General features: G+C 46.9%; 1 protein-coding gene across 1 annotated transcript in view; it reads right to left on the bottom strand.

Annotated features, from left to right (window-relative positions):
- ESCO1 (establishment of sister chromatid cohesion N-acetyltransferase 1) overlaps positions 1–2,419 on the bottom strand; it is a 74,096-nt gene extending 71,677 nt beyond the window's left edge. The window contains exon 1 of the mRNA XM_011957772.1: positions 2,063–2,419. The gene's annotated coding sequence lies outside the window, so the exon portion shown is untranslated. The remainder of the gene's footprint in view (positions 1–2,062) is intronic.
- Positions 2,420–8,574: the final 6,155 nt, after the last annotated feature.

Below are 8,574 nucleotides of genomic sequence, written 5' to 3'. Positions count from 1 at the left end.
TACTAAAAATACAAAAAATTAGCCGGGCGTGGTGGCACCTGTCTGTAATCCCAGCTACTCGGGAGGCTGAGGCAGGAGAATCGCTTGAACACAGGAGGCGGAGATTGCAGTGAGCCGAGATCTCACCACTGCCGTCCAGCCCAGGCGACAGAGTGAGACTCCATCTCAAAAAAAAAAAAAAAAACAACTACTTGTTCACTACAGGATTATATTGATTGAGAAAGGTGAAACAATAGCATATTTTCCACAGTTAGCAATGATAAAAGAGTTCTAGCTCATAAGCCAGGACAAATTTTGGAATTGTGCTTCCAAAGCTACACATCTGACCCAACAGTCATATTCTGCATTCTGCCTAAAAGGGAAAAAGTGGCTCTATTACAGTCCTAGTTTCCTCATTTCCTCACATGCTCTATGCCTCAATTTGCTGCTTCCAAATTAAGCACTTTTTAAAACACTTCTCATCCTACTCCCATGTCTAATTCCATTGATTAGATTTTTTGCTTTTCAATTAAAAAAAAAAAAAAAAAAAACAGGCACAGTGGCTCAGGCCTAATCCCAGCACTTTTGGAGGCCCAGGTGATCACTTCAGCCCAGGAGTTCGAGACCAGTCTGGGCAATATGGCGAAACTCCGTCTCTACAGAAAACTTAGCCTAACATGGTGGCACACGCCTGTAGTCCCAGTCACTCAGGGAGGCGGAGGTGTGAGGATTGCTTGAGGCCGGGGAGGTAGGTCAAGGCTGCAGGGAGCCGTGATTACACCACTGCAATCCAGCCTGGGCGACAGAGCGAGACCCCGTCTCAAAATAAAATAATAACTTAAAACTTTATTAGTATTGGTGTCCTGTGTAAAGCAGAAACTAAGGACTAGATCGGAAGACAAAATGAACATAGCATAGTTCACCGCAACCTGGATGTTTTCAACTGAAATCCAAGTTTTATCCAGTTTTTTAAAAAAAAGTGTTGGTGGGGGGACTAACCACACCTTATGCCACCAAGTAGCCCTTTTGTTTCCTGCGAAGGTTATTTATTGAGATATCATTTTGTAATAATATTTATATACTGTGTGCTGCGATTCCTGTTTAAAGGAATCTCACTGCAGCTAAGACTACAGAAAACATGGTTCACAGCACTTCTCAAATCGCAAAGCTTGAGCTCCTTCCTCTCTCCCTGGTCCCTGCTGCTTCCCCATCGCCCCGGGAAATAAAGTACACGCCGGATCTTCGGAAGCATCATTGAGAGGCGGAGGGAGAGGAGGTAGTCTTATAATTGTTGGACTTGCTATCCCTTGCCTGTGCAAAATAAACCCCCACATTAAAATAATCTTGAACTGTGATAAAAATCGAGGACCCAGTTCCCTTTGGCTCGCCTCTCTCCATCGCTATAAACTTCACTGCGGCCCTCAATGCACTCATTTCTACTCCAGAGCCGCCCTACCTGTGCGGAGACCCCCATCTCCAGCCCAAGTTACTCTATGACCTTGGGCCCGCTCCCCTTCCAAGCTAAAGGCTGTAAAACCGGGACCCCACATCGCACCCCGCAGACTGCAGAGGCCTCCAGGCTCAGGCCGGGTCAGCGACTTGCGGCAGGGGAGAGCGAGCGACTGGCTCGGGGGAAGCGCTGGGAAGAGAAAACGCTGGGGGCGGAGACGGGGTTCGGGGCTACCTGCGGGACCAGCGCCGGCGCCACCCCGGTGCTAGCAATGGCTGCACGCCACCTCGGGGCTCCCGGAGCCCTCGCGGCCGTGCTAGGAACTCCGACCCTGCCCCGTCCGCGGTCACGACCCTTGTGAACTCCGACCGCTCAGCAAGCAGCGGCAGGTGGTGCTCGGCCGCGAGAGCAGGTTAGCTGCCTACCTCAGGCGACGGCGTCTCGGAGCCCAGAGCCTCCCGCCTCCCTCTCAGGGGCGCGAAGAGCTGGGACCGAAGCAGTAGGAAGAGGCGTGCGAGGCAACACGCCACCGAGGGTGGAACAGGAAGAGGGAGAACCGTCCGCTCCCTGGAGAGGCTGGCAAAAGGGAGGTGAGGACGCAGGCGGCGGGGACCGTCAGGGACGCTGGCGTACCTTCCTTTCGCCTGGCGGAGGGTCAGACTAGAGCCAGCGGATCGCCTCACATCCGGGTATCAGAAGACACTCAGCTGCTACTGCTGCGGCCGCCGCCTCCCCTGCGGCGCAAACACCAAACTTCCGGCGACGACGGCGACGCCTCGCTCGTCAGATGGGAGTTACCTGTGACTGTCTTGGGTGCGCTTGCGCAACGCTCCTCTTCAGCCCTAACCGGCTCAGCTGACGTGCCCAGAAGACGAAAATGGCCGCCACGCTCACTGCGTGTCACGCAGTTTTTCACCCCGGCCCGGACGGCTGGGCGTCGGGGAAAGGCGAACTAGTGTCCATCCTCAGCGCAGGCGCGGTGGGAGGCCTCGCGCGCGCGCCTCCGCGGGTGGTCGCCTGGCGGGGAAGTGGCGGCGCCCCCTAGCGGCGGCCGCTTGTCCTTCCTGGGGTCATCGCTTTGAGCTAAAAACCACCGAGGCCCCCTACGGTCGTGGTTTACCTTAGAAATTTGTCGCAACTGGTTGCTATGTAGGTTTTGGCTGCTTCTGTCTGCGACGTACAATCCAAGTGCCTTTGGTCTTCCATATGAGCCAATGTAAAGAAGGAGGGTGGGGCCGGGCGCGGTGGCTCAAGCCTGTAATCCCAGCACTTTGGGAGGCAGAGGCGGGTGGATCATTTGAGGTCAGGAGTTCGAGACCAGCCTGGCCAACATGGTGAAACCCCGTCTCTACTAAAAATACAAAAATTAGCCGGGCGGTAGTGGCGTGCGCCTGTAATCCCAGCTACTCGGGAGGCTGAGGCGGGAGATTCCTTGAGCCTGGGAGGCGGAGGTTGCGGGTGAGCTGAGACTGGGCGACTGCACTCTAGTCTGGGCGAGTGAGACCCTGTCTCAAAAAAAGAAAAAATGAGGGTGCAGTCCCTGCACTGCCCTCCATCGTCTCCAAAACAATTCAGGGCTTCATCCTCTGCTTGCACACTTTCCTCCTATGTATCAGAGTGCAAGAGCCATCAGAAATTGTAGAGTATTCCACTAGATTTAGTCAGACTGAGTGTATAGACAAAGCTTTGGCTCGCTCTTGGAGGCCTCTAGAGACAGAATCCAAGATTCTATCACTAGGATTCATGGTCCCCACACTTTTTTTTTTTTTTTTTTTGGAAATGGGAGGGATCTTTCTGTGTAGCCCTGGCTGGTATGCAATGGCACAATCACAGCTCACTGCAGCCTCAACTTGGGCTCAAGCAATCCCACCTGCCTCAGCCTCCCTGAGAACTGCATGTATGAAGCTCACACCATGCCAGGCTAATTTTTTTGTATTTTGTAGAGATAAGGTCTCACTGTGTTGCCCAGGCTGTTCTCGAACTCTTGACCTCAAGTGATCCTCTCTCCTCTCTTCTTCCTTGACTTCCCAAAGTGCTGGGACTACAGGCCTAAGCCACTGCTCCGGCTACCAGACTGCTTTTGAACATATGTTCTGTGCTACCCTTTACTTATTTGCGGAACTGTGAGGCTAGATCGGTACTTGTGCATTTCAGAATGGGAAGAGGTGATCGTAAGTGGGTTTTCCCCTTCCTGCCCTCCTTCTTTCAAGGCAAGTACAACTAAATGTGCTCTAAGTTTGTCAAACCTGATGTTTTTCTGACAATTCATTTTCCACGAAATTTTAGCGAGCTGCCTGTCAGTTTGCTCAGGGAGATGTTATGGCTTAAAAACAAAAACGAGGCCGGGCGCAGTGGCTCACGCCTGTAATCCCAGCACTTTGGGAGGTATTGATGGGTGAGGCCATTCTTCACATTACCATAGGTTGTGTTACTTGGCAAAGACCTGCCTGCTGCTTCCACCTTCACCTCCAGTCCCTGATGCATGCTTTAATGGCATACACCAAACAGCTCAAATTGGGGGAAAAAAAAAAAAGAACAGGAGTCAACTACTGGTCTGGTTAAAAGCTGGTTATTCATCAGGAGACCTGACCTATGTTTCCCTTCATCTTCTGATTGGCAGACAACTGGTGGGACTTCTTTTGGTTGGATAAACTACTTTGTTTTTAGTAATTCAAATTCTGGCATACAAAGAAACCATATTTACGAGAGTCAATTCTCACAAAATAGGCCTGTGCTTCTGAGTAGTCTATTCCACTCTATGTGCTATCTTGGCCTCGATCAGGAGCATAGGAATTCGTGCAAATATCAGACCATATGAAATCATAGCCCTTCAGCCAGGGACCTAGGCCATAGCAGCTTGGTGCTCTGCTGACCCTGGTGTCGGATCCCAGCAGATGGCCTTAAAAAAACAAAAAAAGAAAGAAATCATATGTACTTATTTTCAGTATGTAATTCATGCCTGCAATTTATGCTATGTTTTCTTCTTTTTTTTTTTTGAGGCAGAGTCTTGCTCTGTCACGCAGGTAGGAGTGCAGTGGTGTGATCTCAGCTCACTGCAACCTCCGTCTCCCTGGTTCAAGCAATTCTGCCTCAGCCTCCAGAGTAGCTGGGATTATAGGTGCCCGCCATGATGCTCAGCTAATTTTTTTGTATTTTTAGTAGAGACAGGGTTCTACCATGTTGGTCAGGCTGATCTGGAACTCCTGACCTCAGGTGATCCACCCTCCTCGGCCTCCCAAAGTGCTGGGATTACAGGCATGAGCCACCATGCTGGCCTTATTTTCTTTTCTAAAACTGTATATAATCGGTTTCTGTGAAAAGAATAAATAGTTTGCATTCACGGGAAGAAAGTAAACTTTCTTGAGCATTATTGTTTATCATTTTGAAGGATATTTTTCACTTCTGATTCATGAATACCAGTAGTCTCAATTTGTAGTGTAATTGATTAAATCTTACTCTGAACTATATTTGTTTTTCCTTCCATTGGTAGTTTTCTTTTAGAGCGTTCTATCTATGAACTTTGGAATTTGGTTCATTTAATTTGGTTGTCTACTAAGGGACAATAATCGGATTAAATAATAATCCATTATTATTTAAATATCTTTGAGATTACAGTCTCTTTCAGGAAAGAGTAAAGAATTAAAGTTGGCTGGGCACAGTGGCTCATGCCTGTAATCTCAGCACTTTGGGAGGCCCAGGCCGCCAGATCACCTGAGGTCAGGAGTTCGAAATAAGCATGACCAACATCGTGAAACCCCATCTCTACTAAAAATGCAAAAATTAGCCAGGCGTGGCAGTGCCTGCCTGTAATCCCAGCTACTCAGGAGGCTGAGGCAGGAGAATGGCTTGAACCCGGGCGGCAGAGGTTGCAGTGAGCCAAGATTGTGCCACTTGCACTCCAACTTGGGCAAAGACTTCATCTCAAAAAAAAAAAAAAAAATTAAAGTTTTTTGAGGAAGAGTGGGAGGAGGGAGAGGAGCAAAAAAGATAACTGTTGGGTACTGGGTTTAATACCTGGGTGATGAAATAATATGTACCAAAAACCCCCATGACACGTGTTTACCTGTGTAACAAACCTTCCCCTGTCCCTCAAACCTAAAATAAAAGTTAAAACATTTGTAAAAAAAGAAAAATAAAAATATAACTGTTATAATTTGGAAATATAACTATTACTTATGTCTACATCGAAAGCATTTTTATTAATGAATTAATAAATACTTTTTTTTTTTTTTGAGATGGAGTCTCACTCTGTCGCCCAGGCTGGAGTGCATGGCTGGATCTCAGCTCACTGCAAGCTCCGCCTGCTGCGTTTACACCATTCTTCTGCCTCAGCCTCCCAAGTAGCTGGGACTACAGGCGCCCGCCACGTCGCCCGGCTAGTTTTTTGTATTTTTTAGTAGAGATGGGGTTTCACCGTGTTAGCCAGGATGGTCTCGATCTCCTGACCTCATGATCCGCCCGTCTCAGCCTCCCAAAGTACTGGGATTACAGGCTTGAGCCACCGCGCCCAGCCAATAAATACTTTTAAATGTTAAAAGTTTTACAGTTAGTCAATGAGAAGCCTAGCATTGCACAGGCAGAGAATAATAGATCACAAGTGAAAGGATCACAAGTTTTAGTTCAAAGAGGATCTGAGACTAGCAAGAAATTATTTTTTCAGATAATTGTAGGAAGACATTCAACTTAGAAAAATAAAGTACTGTTTGATAATCCAAACAAAATGTTAGTCAGATATCTTTAGTTAGAAAATGACTGAAATCCAGCTCAAACTCATGTAAGCAACATTAAAAAAAAAGAAAAAAAAAACAAGTATTGCTACCACAACCAGGAGCAATAGAGGAGCAGCTGACCTCAGCTCATCCTAAAACTTGAGGATGTCAGATGATGTCAGGACACTCTACAATGCCCAGCTCTTCTTTCATCTGCATTAGTTTCATTCTCAAATATGCTTTCCTGACAACTCAGCAGAAATTACGTAAGTTCACAGCAAACTGGTTTCAGTGAAAAGAGTGGCCCCCGTTCCTGAGAGCTCCCAAGAAGGTCCTGGGGAGATCTTTGTTTCAACTTTGCTGTGTACCAGTGCTAGAAATAAATGCTATAACCCAGATGACACATCATGGTGCTCAACATTATAGTTACATAAGTGGTGAAGGTCCTTTTAACACCCCCTACAGCAAGAATTACAAGACCACATTCTCCTGCTGAACTCAAAACCATGAATATAATTTCCTGGACTTGTTTAAATTGCTTGTTTCCTTGCTGACTCTAAATTGCAGTATATACTTTTCTGCCTTTGCTTATCAGTAGGACATCTACTTCTGAAAACTGATAATGGAATGGTTGCATTGCTCCGTGTATTATTTTCGCATTTCCTTGTTCCTTTTCTTTCTCGTGACCAGTCTAAATGCTTGCAACAGATAAAACCTCTGCCAAATCACAGAGAACAGGACAATCTCACTTTCAGATTAATCCTCCTGCTAGCAGGAAATTAAGGCATTAGTTGTTGCCCCACTCTTGTTGACTTTATTTCAGGACTCTTGATGGTTTTATACTATGAGAAAGTAAAAATTCCAAAAAATGTTTGAGCTAGAAAATAAAGAAAAAGTATAGCAATTTAGGATAAATCCACAGACGATGACACTTCCATTTGCCATCTGGGAGACACATCACTACCATACAAATAATAATGCTGGCCCCACATACTTGAGAGGGGATGAGGAGGCATTAGCCAGATTAAGAACTACATGTACGAAAGGCTGGAGAGGGAGTAAGCTTGATGAACTGCAAGAACTCCATTTTTGTTTTTCTTTTTTTTTTTTTTTTGAGATGGAGTCACACTCTGTCACCCAGGCTGGAGTGCAGTGATGCGATCTCGGCTCACTGGAACCTCCACCTCTTGGGTGCAAGCGATTCTCCTGCCTTAGCCTCCCGAGTAGCTGGGACTACAGGCACCCGCCACCACACACAGCTAATTTTTTGTGTTTTTGGTAGACACAGGGTTTCACCATGTTGTCCAGGCTGGTCTCAAACTCCTGACCTCCCGTGATCTGTCTGCCTCAGCCTCCCAAAGTGCTGCGATTACAGGTGTGAGCCACCACGCCCAGCCCCAAATGTTCTTATACTATTGAGGGGAAAGGGAATAGCTTAAGAAGTAGGCAGCCCCTGTCAATCTGAAAGGAAGAGGCTGAAGCACAAAATGTGATTTAAAGAGTTTACTTGAGCCAAAGTGAGGACAGCTGCCCAGAAGACTCAGACACAAGTAAACTTGAATATGAGCTCCTTTTGGCCTTTGTTACAAGCAGGTTTTTAAAGGCAAAAAACCTGGACAGGGAGTGAGCTGATAGAAAGTTGTTTTTCAAGAATTATCATTGGCTTACAGAAATAAATAGTGATTGACTAGGCATTGTTAAGCTACAGAGTATGGGGTTTAGTGTCTGGTATGGCATTAGTAGGTAATTTATAGCTACTTGTAATAATAGCGAACAGTTTGTGTGTGAAAGGGTCTGGCTCTGTCGCCCAAGTTGGAGTGCAGTGGCACTATCTCAGCTCACTGCAGCCTCTACCCACCTCAGCCTCCCGAGTAGCTGGGACCACAGGCGTGCATCACCATGCCCAGCTATGTTATTTTATTTTTCGGATTTTTAGTAGAAACATGGGGTCTCAACATATTGCCCAGGCTGGTCTTGGACTTCTGAGCTCAAGGGAGCCACCCATCTTGGCCTCCCAAAGTGCTGGGATTACAGGTGTGAGCCACCAGGCCCGGCTACAAACAGTTTCAATAGATGAATGAGACATGTGTCCCATTTTAACATTTCTCTGGGCTTGATAAAGTTTAAAAACTCTGATTCGTCAAATACAAGTTATTTTCTTTTATCAGCCCAAAGTAGGAAGGGCCTTCAAGATAATAGGGAGGAGTACCCCATGCTCAGTACTGGGGATACTACAGAAAACAATACACTCAGGTCTCCTTCCTCATGGAGCATCCATCCTAATAGAGGAGACATTCAGTTATTATTATTATTAGTTTTTTTTCTTTGAGATGGAGTCTCACCTTGTTGCCCAGGCTGGAGTCCAGTGGCACGATCTTGGCTCACTGCAACCTCTGCCTCCCAGGTTCAAGCCATTCTCCTGCCTCAGCCTCCTGA

This window comes from Colobus angolensis, unplaced genomic scaffold (genome assembly GCF_000951035.1).
Source record: "Colobus angolensis palliatus isolate OR3802 unplaced genomic scaffold, Cang.pa_1.0 Scaffold45, whole genome shotgun sequence".
NCBI lineage: Eukaryota > Metazoa > Chordata > Mammalia > Primates > Cercopithecidae > Colobus > Colobus angolensis.
This window is presented reverse-complemented; position numbering and strand designations above follow the sequence as displayed.